The sequence below is a fragment of the Triturus cristatus genome, chromosome 8 (genome assembly GCF_964204655.1).
Source record: "Triturus cristatus chromosome 8, aTriCri1.1, whole genome shotgun sequence".
NCBI lineage: Eukaryota > Metazoa > Chordata > Amphibia > Caudata > Salamandridae > Triturus > Triturus cristatus.
In genome coordinates, this window is record NC_140591.1 from 735,344,889 (window position 1) to 735,358,458 (window position 13,570).

General features: G+C 41.9%; 7 non-coding genes across 7 annotated transcripts; all 7 read left to right on the plus strand.

The window, feature by feature from the left end:
- Positions 1 to 732: 732 nt before the first annotated feature.
- On the plus strand, positions 733 to 804 carry TRNAP-UGG (transfer RNA proline (anticodon UGG)). Its single transcript has one exon. It is a non-coding gene; the product is annotated as a tRNA-Pro (tRNA).
- A 272-nt stretch (positions 805 to 1,076) lies between these two features.
- Positions 1,077 to 1,149, plus strand: TRNAV-CAC (transfer RNA valine (anticodon CAC)). Its single transcript has one exon. It is a non-coding gene; the product is annotated as a tRNA-Val (tRNA).
- Positions 1,150 to 3,473: 2,324 nt separating this feature from the next.
- On the plus strand, positions 3,474 to 3,546 carry TRNAV-CAC (transfer RNA valine (anticodon CAC)). The gene has a single exon. It is a non-coding gene; the product is annotated as a tRNA-Val (tRNA).
- A 2,324-nt stretch (positions 3,547 to 5,870) lies between these two features.
- On the plus strand, positions 5,871 to 5,943 carry TRNAV-CAC (transfer RNA valine (anticodon CAC)). Its single transcript has one exon. It is a non-coding gene; the product is annotated as a tRNA-Val (tRNA).
- A 4,364-nt stretch (positions 5,944 to 10,307) lies between these two features.
- On the plus strand, positions 10,308 to 10,379 carry TRNAP-UGG (transfer RNA proline (anticodon UGG)). The gene has a single exon. It is a non-coding gene; the product is annotated as a tRNA-Pro (tRNA).
- Positions 10,380 to 10,651: 272 nt separating this feature from the next.
- Positions 10,652 to 10,724, plus strand: TRNAV-CAC (transfer RNA valine (anticodon CAC)). The gene has a single exon. It is a non-coding gene; the product is annotated as a tRNA-Val (tRNA).
- Positions 10,725 to 13,048: 2,324 nt separating this feature from the next.
- TRNAV-CAC (transfer RNA valine (anticodon CAC)) lies at positions 13,049 to 13,121 on the plus strand. The gene has a single exon. It is a non-coding gene; the product is annotated as a tRNA-Val (tRNA).
- The last annotated feature ends 449 nt before the right edge of the window (positions 13,122 to 13,570 follow it).

The following is a 13,570-nucleotide window of genomic DNA, read 5'->3' on the forward strand; positions in this document are numbered from 1 at the left end:
TTCTGGGAAAAGGCCGAAATTACAGTCACAGAAAATGGCTGCATCTATAGAGAACGCTAAGAAGTGTTGGCAGCTTTTCCTCTGACCCTGGCCACTTTTACAAGCAATCCTATGATAGTCAGCAGGACCCACCCTAAAAAGGAAGGGGCATCCACTTGGACCCTTTCCACCTTTTCTAAATCTCGCCTGATCGAGCCTGATTGAGCACTGATTGAGCAGATAAGCACATGTCATTCTCATTTCAGAAAGGTATTGGTTAGCTTGCTGCTAGCAGCTCAGTTATGTTATGATGTTAGAGGCTATGCAAGGAATGCTTTAGTCCAGCGATATGCAGTTTTTAATGCGCCTTGCATTCAGCAGGAAGATCTTTAGCTTGAATCTGTGGCCTAGGTATTCACCTTGGTATTTCTTTTGGCACAAAGTGAAGGAGTATTTAAGAGAAAATGCACAATGTGTTTCTTATGTTGTTATGAACAACTTGTTACTCTTTCTCATTAAGCTTCAGCCACTGAAGAAATATATAAATAAGGGCTGACTTCCTGTAAGACGTGTCCAAAGCTGGGACGGAATAAAAGGAGACACTTGTAAATGATAGTGCTATCGTTTGAGAAAGGGTAAGTTGAGACTGACTTTCATGCGTATTCACAGACCAAGCATCATAAAGATACCAGCATGATCTTCATTGCGGGCTTAGAGCCGGTATTAGCTTTTGAGAGGTAAGAGGATTTTGAGGGCTCGTTGGTCTAGGGGTATGATTCTCGCTTTGGGTGCGAGAGGTCCCGGGTTCAAATCCCGGACGAGCCCTTTTCTTGGTACTCTTTTCAAGTTGTTTTGAAGTTTGCGTTTCAAAACCAACATCAATTTTTTCTTTGCAGTAGTGGATAATTCTTTGCTAGAGTCTCATGCTTCAGCCCTGCCCAGTCTGAGCTAATACCAAACATCTGGTCTTGCATGGCATGTACGAGCGTTCAGCTAGGGATGTCGGGCAGGTTGCATGAAAGAAATCTAAAGCCAGAGGCCCATGGAATAGCCAGTTCGGAGCAGTTTCATTACAGAAAAATCAACTGTATGTATCTGTTTCTGTAGTGTAGTGGTTATCACGTTCGCCTCACACGCGAAAGGTCCCCGGTTCGAAACCGGGCAGAAACAGTTGTTATATTGTGTTGGCTACAATGTTGATAGGTGCCGTTTTGCCATGGAATTGTCCAAGCCCTGAAGATTATTTCATGCAATCTCGTTCCAAGAAAGGGAATTCTCTCAAAACACTAAAGTAATCGGCGTGTGGATGTATCTGTTGGTTCTCAGACCTTGCTTTCAAAAGAGCCCTGCAATCGGTTCACTGCTCACCTAGAACAAGCATTAACATGGAGAATTGTTGGCACCAACAGGAATCTTATTTTAGTGGAGTGTTTCTGGCTTTGAGTGCAGAGGCCCTCGGCTCAATTCCAAGATGATCCTTCTCAGGGTGATGATACAAATGCATTGTCACCTTTACGTTTAATGTCAGAATCATTTATTTCCAGTTGGTGGTGTAAGAATGTTTGCAACAGTATGGCGATTTTTCCTAGCCATGCATGAATGAAAGCATATCACTCGCCTTTAGGTGTTTTTCTAATACATTGATATTTGCATCTTCCTTCCTAGCCTGCATGTTTGACTATCTTACAGGCTGCATGTAATAAGTATCACATCAGGGCCCTTCTTCTACTCAATTCACAACTGTTCTATCACGACATAGATAAGAAAGCTGCATCTGCTTTTGTTGTGTAGTGGTAATCAGGTTTACCTGACGTGTGAAAGCCCCATGCTTTGAAAGTACACAGTAACAAAGAAACCGATGACTTTTATAAAAAGGTGTCATGTGTGTCTCTTACTTTGCACAAAAAGTGCCAGAGATGACTTCATTTGCAGTCACTTGAAAAGTAGGGATTCTCCAATAAATGGTAAATGGTTGAAACAAATCTGAAGAAATGCATGACATACCTGTGTGTGTGTGTGTATGCATGTATGTATATATAGGGAGAGAGAGAGCGTCAATATAAACAGACTTTATTTCAATCAAGCTGTCTTTTCTATCCTTCAGGAGCAGAATGTTCTGATCATCAGCGCTCCAGAATGTAGTGTTTTCTTGGCAAGCATCACATATTGTGATGTGTTAGCTAAAAGTTCCATATCCTAGAGACTGATATATTCCTCTGTACTTGTACCTTGGGGATTCATCAAAACCTGGCATCATAAGCAGCTTTCTACTGCCACAGACTGGACAGCGAAACAATTTAAAATATCCCAGAAAAAGAAAATAAGCATGCTTAATCAGAGCTTTCTGGACAGGAAGGACATTTGAGCAAGTGAGGAATAAGCACTGCTTTTGTTAATTTGCATAGGCAGAATAGAGACTTCTGGGAAAAGGCCGAAATTACAGTCACAGAAAATGGCTGCATCTATAGAGAACGCTAAGAAGTGTTGGCAGCTTTTCCTCTGACCCTGGCCACTTTTACAAGCAATCCTATGATAGTCAGCAGGACCCACCCTAAAAAGGAAGGGGCATCCACTTGGACCCTTTCCACCTTTTCTAAATCTCGCCTGATCGAGCCTGATTGAGCACTGATTGAGCAGATAAGCACATGTCATTCTCATTTCAGAAAGGTATTGGTTAGCTTGCTGCTAGCAGCTCAGTTATGTTATGATGTTAGAGGCTATGCAAGGAATGCTTTAGTCCAGCGATATGCAGTTTTTAATGCGCCTTGCATTCAGCAGGAAGATCTTTAGCTTGAATCTGTGGCCTAGGTATTCACCTTGGTATTTCTTTTGGCACAAAGTGAAGGAGTATTTAAGAGAAAATGCACAATGTGTTTCTTATGTTGTTATGAACAACTTGTTACTCTTTCTCATTAAGCTTCAGCCACTGAAGAAATATATAAATAAGGGCTGACTTCCTGTAAGACGTGTCCAAAGCTGGGACGGAATAAAAGGAGACACTTGTAAATGATAGTGCTATCGTTTGAGAAAGGGTAAGTTGAGACTGACTTTCATGCGTATTCACAGACCAAGCATCATAAAGATACCAGCATGATCTTCATTGCGGGCTTAGAGCCGGTATTAGCTTTTGAGAGGTAAGAGGATTTTGAGGGCTCGTTGGTCGAGGGGTATGATTCTCGCTTTGGGTGCGAGAGGTCCCGGGTTCAAATCCCGGACGAGCCCTTTTCTTGGTACTCTTTTCAAGTTGTTTTGAAGTTTGCGTTTCAAAACCAACATCAATTTTTTCTTTGCAGTAGTGGATAATTCTTTGCTAGAGTCTCATGCTTCAGCCCTGCCCAGTCTGAGCTAATACCAAACATCTGGTCTTGCATGGCATGTACGAGCGTTCAGCTAGGGATGTCGGGCAGGTTGCATGAAAGAAATCTAAAGCCAGAGGCCCATGGAATAGCCAGTTCGGAGCAGTTTCATTACAGAAAAATCAACTGTAGGTATCTGTTTCTGTAGTGTAGTGGTTATCACGTTCGCCTCACACGCGAAAGGTCCCCGGTTCGAAACCGGGCAGAAACAGTTGTTATATTGTGTTGGCTACAATGTTGATAGGTGCCGTTTTGCCATGGAATTGTCCAAGCCCTGAAGATTATTTCATGCAATCTCGTTCCAAGAAAGGGAATTCTCTCAAAACACTAAAGTAATCGGCGTGTGGATGTATCTGTTGGTTCTCAGACCTTGCTTTCAAAAGAGCCCTGCAATCGGTTCACTGCTCACCTAGAACAAGCATTAACATGGAGAATTGTTGGCACCAACAGGAATCTTATTTTAGTGGAGTGTTTCTGGCTTTGAGTGCAGAGGCCCTCGGCTCAATTCCAAGATGATCCTTCTCAGGGTGATGATACAAATGCATTGTCACCTTTACGTTTAATGTCAGAATCATTTATTTCCAGTTGGTGGTGTAAGAATGTTTGCAACAGTATGGCGATTTTTCCTAGCCATGCATGAATGAAAGCATATCACTCGCCTTTAGGTGTTTTTCTAATACATTGATATTTGCATCTTCCTTCCTAGCCTGCATGTTTGACTATCTTACAGGCTGCATGTAATAAGTATCACATCAGGGCCCTTCTTCTACTCAATTCACAACTGTTCTATCACGACATAGATAAGAAAGCTGCATCTGCTTTTGTTGTGTAGTGGTAATCAGGTTTACCTGACGTGTGAAAGCCCCATGCTTTGAAAGTACACAGTAACAAAGAAACTGATGACTTTTATAAAAAGGTGTCATGTGTGTCTCTTACTTTGCACAAAAAGTGCCAGAGATGACTTCATTTGCAGTCACTTGAAAAATAGGGATTCTCCAATAAATGGTAAATGGTTGAAACAAATCTGAAGAAATGCATGACATACCTGTGTGTGTGTGTGTACGCATGTATGTATATATAGGGAGAGAGAGAGCGTCAATATAAACAGACTTTATTTCAATCAAGCTGTCTTTTCTATCCTTCAGGAGCAGAATGTTCTGATCATCAGCGCTCCAGAATGTAGTGTTTTCTTGGCAAGCATCACATATTGTGATGTGTTAGCTAAAAGTTCCATATCCTAGAGACTGATATATTCCTCTGTACTTGTACCTTGGGGATTCATCAAAACCTGGCATCATAAGCAGCTTTCTACTGCCACAGACTGGACAGCGAAACAATTTAAAATATCCCAGAAAAAGAAAATAAGCATGCTTAATCAGAGCTTTCTGGACAGGAAGGACATTTGAGCAAGTGAGGAATAAGCACTGCTTTTGTTAATTTGCATAGGCAGAATAGAGACTTCTGGGAAAAGGCCGAAATTACAGTCACAGAAAATGGCTGCATCTATAGAGAACGCTAAGAAGTGTTGGCAGCTTTTCCTCTGACCCTGGCCACTTTTACAAGCAATCCTATGATAGTCAGCAGGACCCACCCTAAAAAGGAAGGGGCATCCACTTGGACCCTTTCCACCTTTTCTAAATCTCACCTGATCGAGCCTGATCGAGCACTGATTGAGCAGATAAGCACATGTCATTCTCATTTCAGAAAGGTATTGGTTAGCTTGCTGCTAGCAGCTCAGTTATGTTATGATGTTAGAGGCTATGCAAGGAATGCTTTAGTCCAGCGATATGCAGTTTTTAATGCGCCTTGCATTCAGCAGGAAGATCTTTAGCTTGAATCTGTGGCCTAGGTATTCACCTTGGTATTTCTTTTGGCACAAAGTGAAGGAGTATTTAAGAGAAAATGCACAATGTGTTTCTTATGTTGTTATGAACAACTTGTTACTCTTTCTCATTAAGCTTCAGCCACTGAAGAAATATATAAATAAGGGCTGACTTCCTGTAAGACGTGTCCAAAGCTGGGACGGAATAAAAGGAGACACTTGTAAATGATAGTGCTATCGTTTGAGAAAGGGTAAGTTGAGACTGACTTTCATGCGTATTCACAGACCAAGCATCATAAAGATACCAGCATGATCTTCATTGCGGGCTTAGAGCCGGTATTAGCTTTTGAGAGGTAAGAGGATTTTGAGGGCTCGTTGGTCTAGGGGTATGATTCTCGCTTTGGGTGCGAGAGGTCCCGGGTTCAAATCCCAGACGAGCCCTTTTCTTGGTACTCTTTTCAAGTTGTTTTGAAGTTTGCGTTTCAAAACCAACATCAATTTTTTCTTTGCAGTAGTGGATAATTCTTTGCTAGAGTCTCATGCTTCAGCCCTGCCCAGTCTGAGCTAATACCAAACATCTGGTCTTGCATGGCATGTACGAGCGTTCAGCTAGGGATGTCGGGCAGGTTGCATGAAAGAAATCTAAAGCCAGAGGCCCATGGAATAGCCAGTTCGGAGCAGTTTCATTACAGAAAAATCAACTGTAGGTATCTGTTTCTGTAGTGTAGTGGTTATCACGTTCGCCTCACACGCGAAAGGTCCCCGGTTCGAAACCGGGCAGAAACAGTTGTTATATTGTGTTGGCTACAATGTTGATAGGTGCCGTTTTGCCATGGAATTGTCCAAGCCCTGAAGATTATTTCATGCAATCTCGTTCCAAGAAAGGGAATTCTCTCAAAACACTAAAGTAATCGGCGTGTGGATGTATCTGTTGGTTCTCAGACCTTGCTTTCAAAAGAGCCCTGCAATCGGTTCACTGCTCACCTAGAACAAGCATTAACATGGAGAATTGTTGGCACCAACAGGAATCTTATTTTAGTGGAGTGTTTCTGGCTTTGAGTGCAGAGGCCCTCGGCTCAATTCCAAGATGATCCTTCTCAGGGTGATGATACAAATGCATTGTCACCTTTACGTTTAATGTCAGAATCATTTATTTCCAGTTGGTGGTGTAAGAATGTTTGCAACAGTATGGCGATTTTTCCTAGCCATGCATGAATGAAAGCATATCACTCGCCTTTAGGTGTTTTTCTAATACATTGATATTTGCATCTTCCTTCCTAGCCTGCATGTTTGACTATCTTACAGGCTGCATGTAATAAGTATCACATCAGGGCCCTTCTTCTACTCAATTCACAACTGTTCTATCACGACATAGATAAGAAAGCTGCATCTGCTTTTGTTGTGTAGTGGTAATCAGGTTTACCTGACGTGTGAAAGCCCCATGCTTTGAAAGTACACAGTAACAAAGAAACCGATGACTTTTATAAAAAGGTGTCATGTGTGTCTCTTACTTTGCACAAAAAGTGCCAGAGATGACTTCATTTGCAGTCACTTGAAAAGTAGGGATTCTCCAATAAATGGTAAATGGTTGAAACAAATCTGAAGAAATGCATGACATACCTGTGTGTGTGTGTGTATGCATGTATGTATATATAGGGAGAGAGAGAGCGTCAATATAAACAGACTTTATTTCAATCAAGCTGTCTTTTCTATCCTTCAGGAGCAGAATGTTCTGATCATCAGCGCTCCAGAATGTAGTGTTTTCTTGGCAAGCATCACATATTGTGATGTGTTAGCTAAAAGTTCCATATCCTAGAGACTGATATATTCCTCTGTACTTGTACCTTGGGGATTCATCAAAACCTGGCATCATAAGCAGCTTTCTACTGCCACAGACTGGACAGCGAAACAATTTAAAATATCCCAGAAAAAGAAAATAAGCATGCTTAATCAGAGCTTTCTGGACAGGAAGGACATTTGAGCAAGTGAGGAATAAGCACTGCTTTTGTTAATTTGCATAGGCAGAATAGAGACTTCTGGGAAAAGGCCGAAATTACAGTCACAGAAAATGGCTGCATCTATAGAGAACGCTAAGAAGTGTTGGCAGCTTTTCCTCTGACCCTGGCCACTTTTACAAGCAATCCTATGATAGTCAGCAGGACCCACCCTAAAAAGGAAGGGGCATCCACTTGGACCCTTTCCACCTTTTCTAAATCTCGCCTGATCGAGCCTGATTGAGCACTGATTGAGCAGATAGGCACATGTCATTCTCATTTCAGAAAGGTATTGGTTAGCTTGCTGCTAGCAGCTCAGTTATGTTATGATGTTAGAGGCTATGCAAGGAATGCTTTAGTCCAGCGATATGCAGTTTTTATTGCGCCTTGCATTCAGCAGGAAGATCTTTAGCTTGAATCTGTGGCCTAGGTATTCACCTTGGTATTTCTTTTGGCACAAAGTGAAGGAGTATTTGAGAGAAAATGCACAATGTGTTTCTTATGTTGTTATGAACAACTTGTTACTCTTTCTCATTAAGCTTCAGCCACTGCAGAAATATATAAATAAGGGCTGACTTCCTGTAAGACGTGTCCAAAGCTGGGACGGAATAAAAGGAGACACTTGTAAATGATAGTGCTATCGTTTGAGAAAGGGTAAGTTGAGACTGACTTTCATGCGTATTCACAGACCAAGCATCATAAAGATACCAGCATGATCTTCATTGCGGGCTTAGAGCCGGTATTAGCTTTTGAGAGGTAAGAGAATTTTGAGGGCTCGTTGGTCTAGGGGTATGATTCTCGCTTTGGGTGCGAGAGATCCCGGACGAGCCCTTTTCTTGGTACTCTTTTCAAGTTGTTTTGAAGTTTGCGTTTCAAAACCAACATCAATTTTTTCTTTGCAGTAGTGGATAATTCTTTGCTAGAGTCTCATGCTTCAGCCCTGCCCAGTCTGAGCTAATACCAAACATCTGGTCTTGCATGGCATGTACGAGCGTTCAGCTAGGGATGTCGGGCAGGTTGCATGAAAGAAATCTAAAGCCAGAGGCCCATGGAATAGCCAGTTCGGAGCAGTTTCATTACAGAAAAATCAACTGTAGGTATCTGTTTCTGTAGTGTAGTGGTTATCAAGTTCGCCTCACACGCGAAAGGTCCCCGGTTCGAAACCGGGCAGAAACAGTTGTTATATTGTGTTGGCTACAATGTTGATAGGTGCCGTTTTGCCATGGAATTGTCCAAGTCCTGAAGATTATTTCATGCAATCTCGTTCCAAGAAAGGGAATTCTCTCAAAACACTAAAGTAATCGGCGTGTGGATGTATCTGTTGGTTCTCAGACCTTGCTTTCAAAAGAGCCCTGTAATCGGTTCACTGCTCACCTAGAACAAGCATTAACATGGAGAATTGTTGGCACCAACAGGAATCTTATTTTAGTGGAGTGTTTCTGGCTTTGAGTGCAGAGGCCCTCGGCTCAATTCCAAGATGATCCTTCTCAAGGTGATGATACAAATGCATTCTCACCTTTACGTTTAATGTCAGAATCATTTATTTCCAGTTGGTGGTGTAAGAATGTTTGCAACAGTATGGCGATTTTTCCTAGCCATGCATGAATGAAAGCATATCACTCGCCTTTAGGTGTTTTTCTAATACATTGATATTTGCATCTTCCTTCCTAGCCTGCATGTTTGACTATCTTACAGGCTGCATGTAATAAGTATCACATCAGGGCCCTTCTTCTACTCAATTCACAACTGTTCTATCACGACATAGATAAGAAAGCTGCATCTGCTTTTGTTGTGTAGTGGTAATCAGGTTTACCTGACGTGTGAAAGCCCCATGCTTTGAAAGTACACAGTAACAAAGAAACCGATGACTTTTATAATAAGGTGTCATGTGTGTCTCTTACTTTGCACAAAAAGTGCCAGAGATGACTTCATTTGCAGTCACTTGAAAAGTAGGGATTCTCCAATAAATGGTAAATGGTTGAAACAAATCTGAAGAAATGCATGACATACCTGTGTGTGTGTGTGTATGCATGTATGTATATATAGGGAGAGAGAGAGCGTCAATATAAACAGACTTTATTTCAATCAAGCTGTCTTTTCTATCCTTCAGGAGCAGAATGTTCTGATCATCAGCGCTCCAGAATGTAGTGTTTTCTTGGCAAGCATCACATATTGTGATGTGTTAGCTAAAAGTTCCATATCCTAGAGACTGATATATTCCTCTGTACTTGTACCTTGGGGATTCATCAAAACCTGGCATCATAAGCAGCTTTCTACTGCCACAGACTGGACAGCGAAACAATTTAAAATATCCCAGAAAAAGAAAATAAGCATGCTTAATCAGAGCTTTCTGGACAGGAAGGACATTTGAGCAAGTGAGGAATAAGCACTGCTTTTGTTAATTTGCATAGGCAGAATAGAGACTTCTGGGAAAAGGCCGAAATTACAGTCACAGAAAATGGCTGCATCTATAGAGAACGCTAAGAAGTGTTGGCAGCTTTTCCTCTGACCCTGGCCACTTTTACAAGCAATCCTATGATAGTCAGCAGGACCCACCCTAAAAAGGAAGGGGCATCCACTTGGACCCTTTCCACCTTTTCTAAATCTCGCCTGATCGAGCCTGATTGAGCACTGATTGAGCAGATAAGCACATGTCATTCTCATTTCAGAAAGGTATTGGTTAGCTTGCTGCTAGCAGCTCAGTTATGTTATGATGTTAGAGGCTATGCAAGGAATGCTTTAGTCCAGCGATATGCAGTTTTTAATGCGCCTTGCATTCAGCAGGAAGATCTTTAGCTTGAATCTGTGGCCTAGGTATTCACCTTGGTATTTCTTTTGGCACAAAGTGAAGGAGTATTTAAGAGAAAATGCACAATGTGTTTCTTATGTTGTTATGAACAACTTGTTACTCTTTCTCATTAAGCTTCAGCCACTGAAGAAATATATAAATAAGGGCTGACTTCCTGTAAGACGTGTCCAAAGCTGGGACGGAATAAAAGGAGACACTTGTAAATGATAGTGCTATCGTTTGAGAAAGGGTAAGTTGAGACTGACTTTCATGCGTATTCACAGACCAAGCATCATAAAGATACCAGCATGATCTTCATTGCGGGCTTAGAGCCGGTATTAGCTTTTGAGAGGTAAGAGGATTTTGAGGGCTCGTTGGTCTAGGGGTATGATTCTCGCTTTGGGTGCGAGAGGTCCCGGGTTCAAATCCCGGACGAGCCCTTTTCTTGGTACTCTTTTCAAGTTGTTTTGAAGTTTGCGTTTCAAAACCAACATCAATTTTTTCTTTGCAGTAGTGGATAATTCTTTGCTAGAGTCTCATGCTTCAGCCCTGCCCAGTCTGAGCTAATACCAAACATCTGGTCTTGCATGGCATGTACGAGCGTTCAGCTAGGGATGTCGGGCAGGTTGCATGAAAGAAATCTAAAGCCAGAGGCCCATGGAATAGCCAGTTCGGAGCAGTTTCATTACAGAAAAATCAACTGTATGTATCTGTTTCTGTAGTGTAGTGGTTATCACGTTCGCCTCACACGCGAAAGGTCCCCGGTTCGAAACCGGGCAGAAACAGTTGTTATATTGTGTTGGCTACAATGTTGATAGGTGCCGTTTTGCCATGGAATTGTCCAAGCCCTGAAGATTATTTCATGCAATCTCGTTCCAAGAAAGGGAATTCTCTCAAAACACTAAAGTAATCGGCGTGTGGATGTATCTGTTGGTTCTCAGACCTTGCTTTCAAAAGAGCCCTGCAATCGGTTCACTGCTCACCTAGAACAAGCATTAACATGGAGAATTGTTGGCACCAACAGGAATCTTATTTTAGTGGAGTGTTTCTGGCTTTGAGTGCAGAGGCCCTCGGCTCAATTCCAAGATGATCCTTCTCAGGGTGATGATACAAATGCATTGTCACCTTTACGTTTAATGTCAGAATCATTTATTTCCAGTTGGTGGTGTAAGAATGTTTGCAACAGTATGGCGATTTTTCCTAGCCATGCATGAATGAAAGCATATCACTCGCCTTTAGGTGTTTTTCTAATACATTGATATTTGCATCTTCCTTCCTAGCCTGCATGTTTGACTATCTTACAGGCTGCATGTAATAAGTATCACATCAGGGCCCTTCTTCTACTCAATTCACAACTGTTCTATCACGACATAGATAAGAAAGCTGCATCTGCTTTTGTTGTGTAGTGGTAATCAGGTTTACCTGACGTGTGAAAGCCCCATGCTTTGAAAGTACACAGTAACAAAGAAACCGATGACTTTTATAAAAAGGTGTCATGTGTGTCTCTTACTTTGCACAAAAAGTGCCAGAGATGACTTCATTTGCAGTCACTTGAAAAGTAGGGATTCTCCAATAAATGGTAAATGGTTGAAACAAATCTGAAGAAATGCATGACATACCTGTGTGTGTGTGTGTATGCATGTATGTATATATAGGGAGAGAGAGAGCGTCAATATAAACAGACTTTATTTCAATCAAGCTGTCTTTTCTATCCTTCAGGAGCAGAATGTTCTGATCATCAGCGCTCCAGAATGTAGTGTTTTCTTGGCAAGCATCACATATTGTGATGTGTTAGCTAAAAGTTCCATATCCTAGAGACTGATATATTCCTCTGTACTTGTACCTTGGGGATTCATCAAAACCTGGCATCATAAGCAGCTTTCTACTGCCACAGACTGGACAGCGAAACAATTTAAAATATCCCAGAAAAAGAAAATAAGCATGCTTAATCAGAGCTTTCTGGACAGGAAGGACATTTGAGCAAGTGAGGAATAAGCACTGCTTTTGTTAATTTGCATAGGCAGAATAGAGACTTCTGGGAAAAGGCCGAAATTACAGTCACAGAAAATGGCTGCATCTATAGAGAACGCTAAGAAGTGTTGGCAGCTTTTCCTCTGACCCTGGCCACTTTTACAAGCAATCCTATGATAGTCAGCAGGACCCACCCTAAAAAGGAAGGGGCATCCACTTGGACCCTTTCCACCTTTTCTAAATCTCGCCTGATCGAGCCTGATTGAGCACTGATTGAGCAGATAAGCACATGTCATTCTCATTTCAGAAAGGTATTGGTTAGCTTGCTGCTAGCAGCTCAGTTATGTTATGATGTTAGAGGCTATGCAAGGAATGCTTTAGTCCAGCGATATGCAGTTTTTAATGCGCCTTGCATTCAGCAGGAAGATCTTTAGCTTGAATCTGTGGCCTAGGTATTCACCTTGGTATTTCTTTTGGCACAAAGTGAAGGAGTATTTAAGAGAAAATGCACAATGTGTTTCTTATGTTGTTATGAACAACTTGTTACTCTTTCTCATTAAGCTTCAGCCACTGAAGAAATATATAAATAAGGGCTGACTTCCTGTAAGACGTGTCCAAAGCTGGGACGGAATAAAAGGAGACACTTGTAAATGATAGTGCTATCGTTTGAGAAAGGGTAAGTTGAGACTGACTTTCATGCGTATTCACAGACCAAGCATCATAAAGATACCAGCATGATCTTCATTGCGGGCTTAGAGCCGGTATTAGCTTTTGAGAGGTAAGAGGATTTTGAGGGCTCGTTGGTCGAGGGGTATGATTCTCGCTTTGGGTGCGAGAGGTCCCGGGTTCAAATCCCGGACGAGCCCTTTTCTTGGTACTCTTTTCAAGTTGTTTTGAAGTTTGCGTTTCAAAACCAACATCAATTTTTTCTTTGCAGTAGTGGATAATTCTTTGCTAGAGTCTCATGCTTCAGCCCTGCCCAGTCTGAGCTAATACCAAACATCTGGTCTTGCATGGCATGTACGAGCGTTCAGCTAGGGATGTCGGGCAGGTTGCATGAAAGAAATCTAAAGCCAGAGGCCCATGGAATAGCCAGTTCGGAGCAGTTTCATTACAGAAAAATCAACTGTAGGTATCTGTTTCTGTAGTGTAGTGGTTATCACGTTCGCCTCACACGCGAAAGGTCCCCGGTTCGAAACCGGGCAGAAACAGTTGTTATATTGTGTTGGCTACAATGTTGATAGGTGCCGTTTTGCCATGGAATTGTCCAAGCCCTGAAGATTATTTCATGCAATCTCGTTCCAAGAAAGGGAATTCTCTCAAAACACTAAAGTAATCGGCGTGTGGATGTATCTGTTGGTTCTCAGACCTTGCTTTCAAAAGAGCCCTGCAATCGGTTCACTGCTCACCTAGAACAAGCATTAACATGGAGAATTGTTGGCACCAACAGGAATCTTATTTTAGTGGAGTGTTTCTGGCTTTGAGTGCAGAGGCCCTCGGCTCAATTCCAAGATGATCCTTCTCAGGGTGATGATACAAATGCATTGTCACCTTTACGTTTAATGTCAGAATCATTTATTTCCAGTTGGTGGTGTAAGAATGTTTGCAACAGTATGGCGATTTTTCCTAGCCATGCATGAATGAAAGCATATCACTCGCC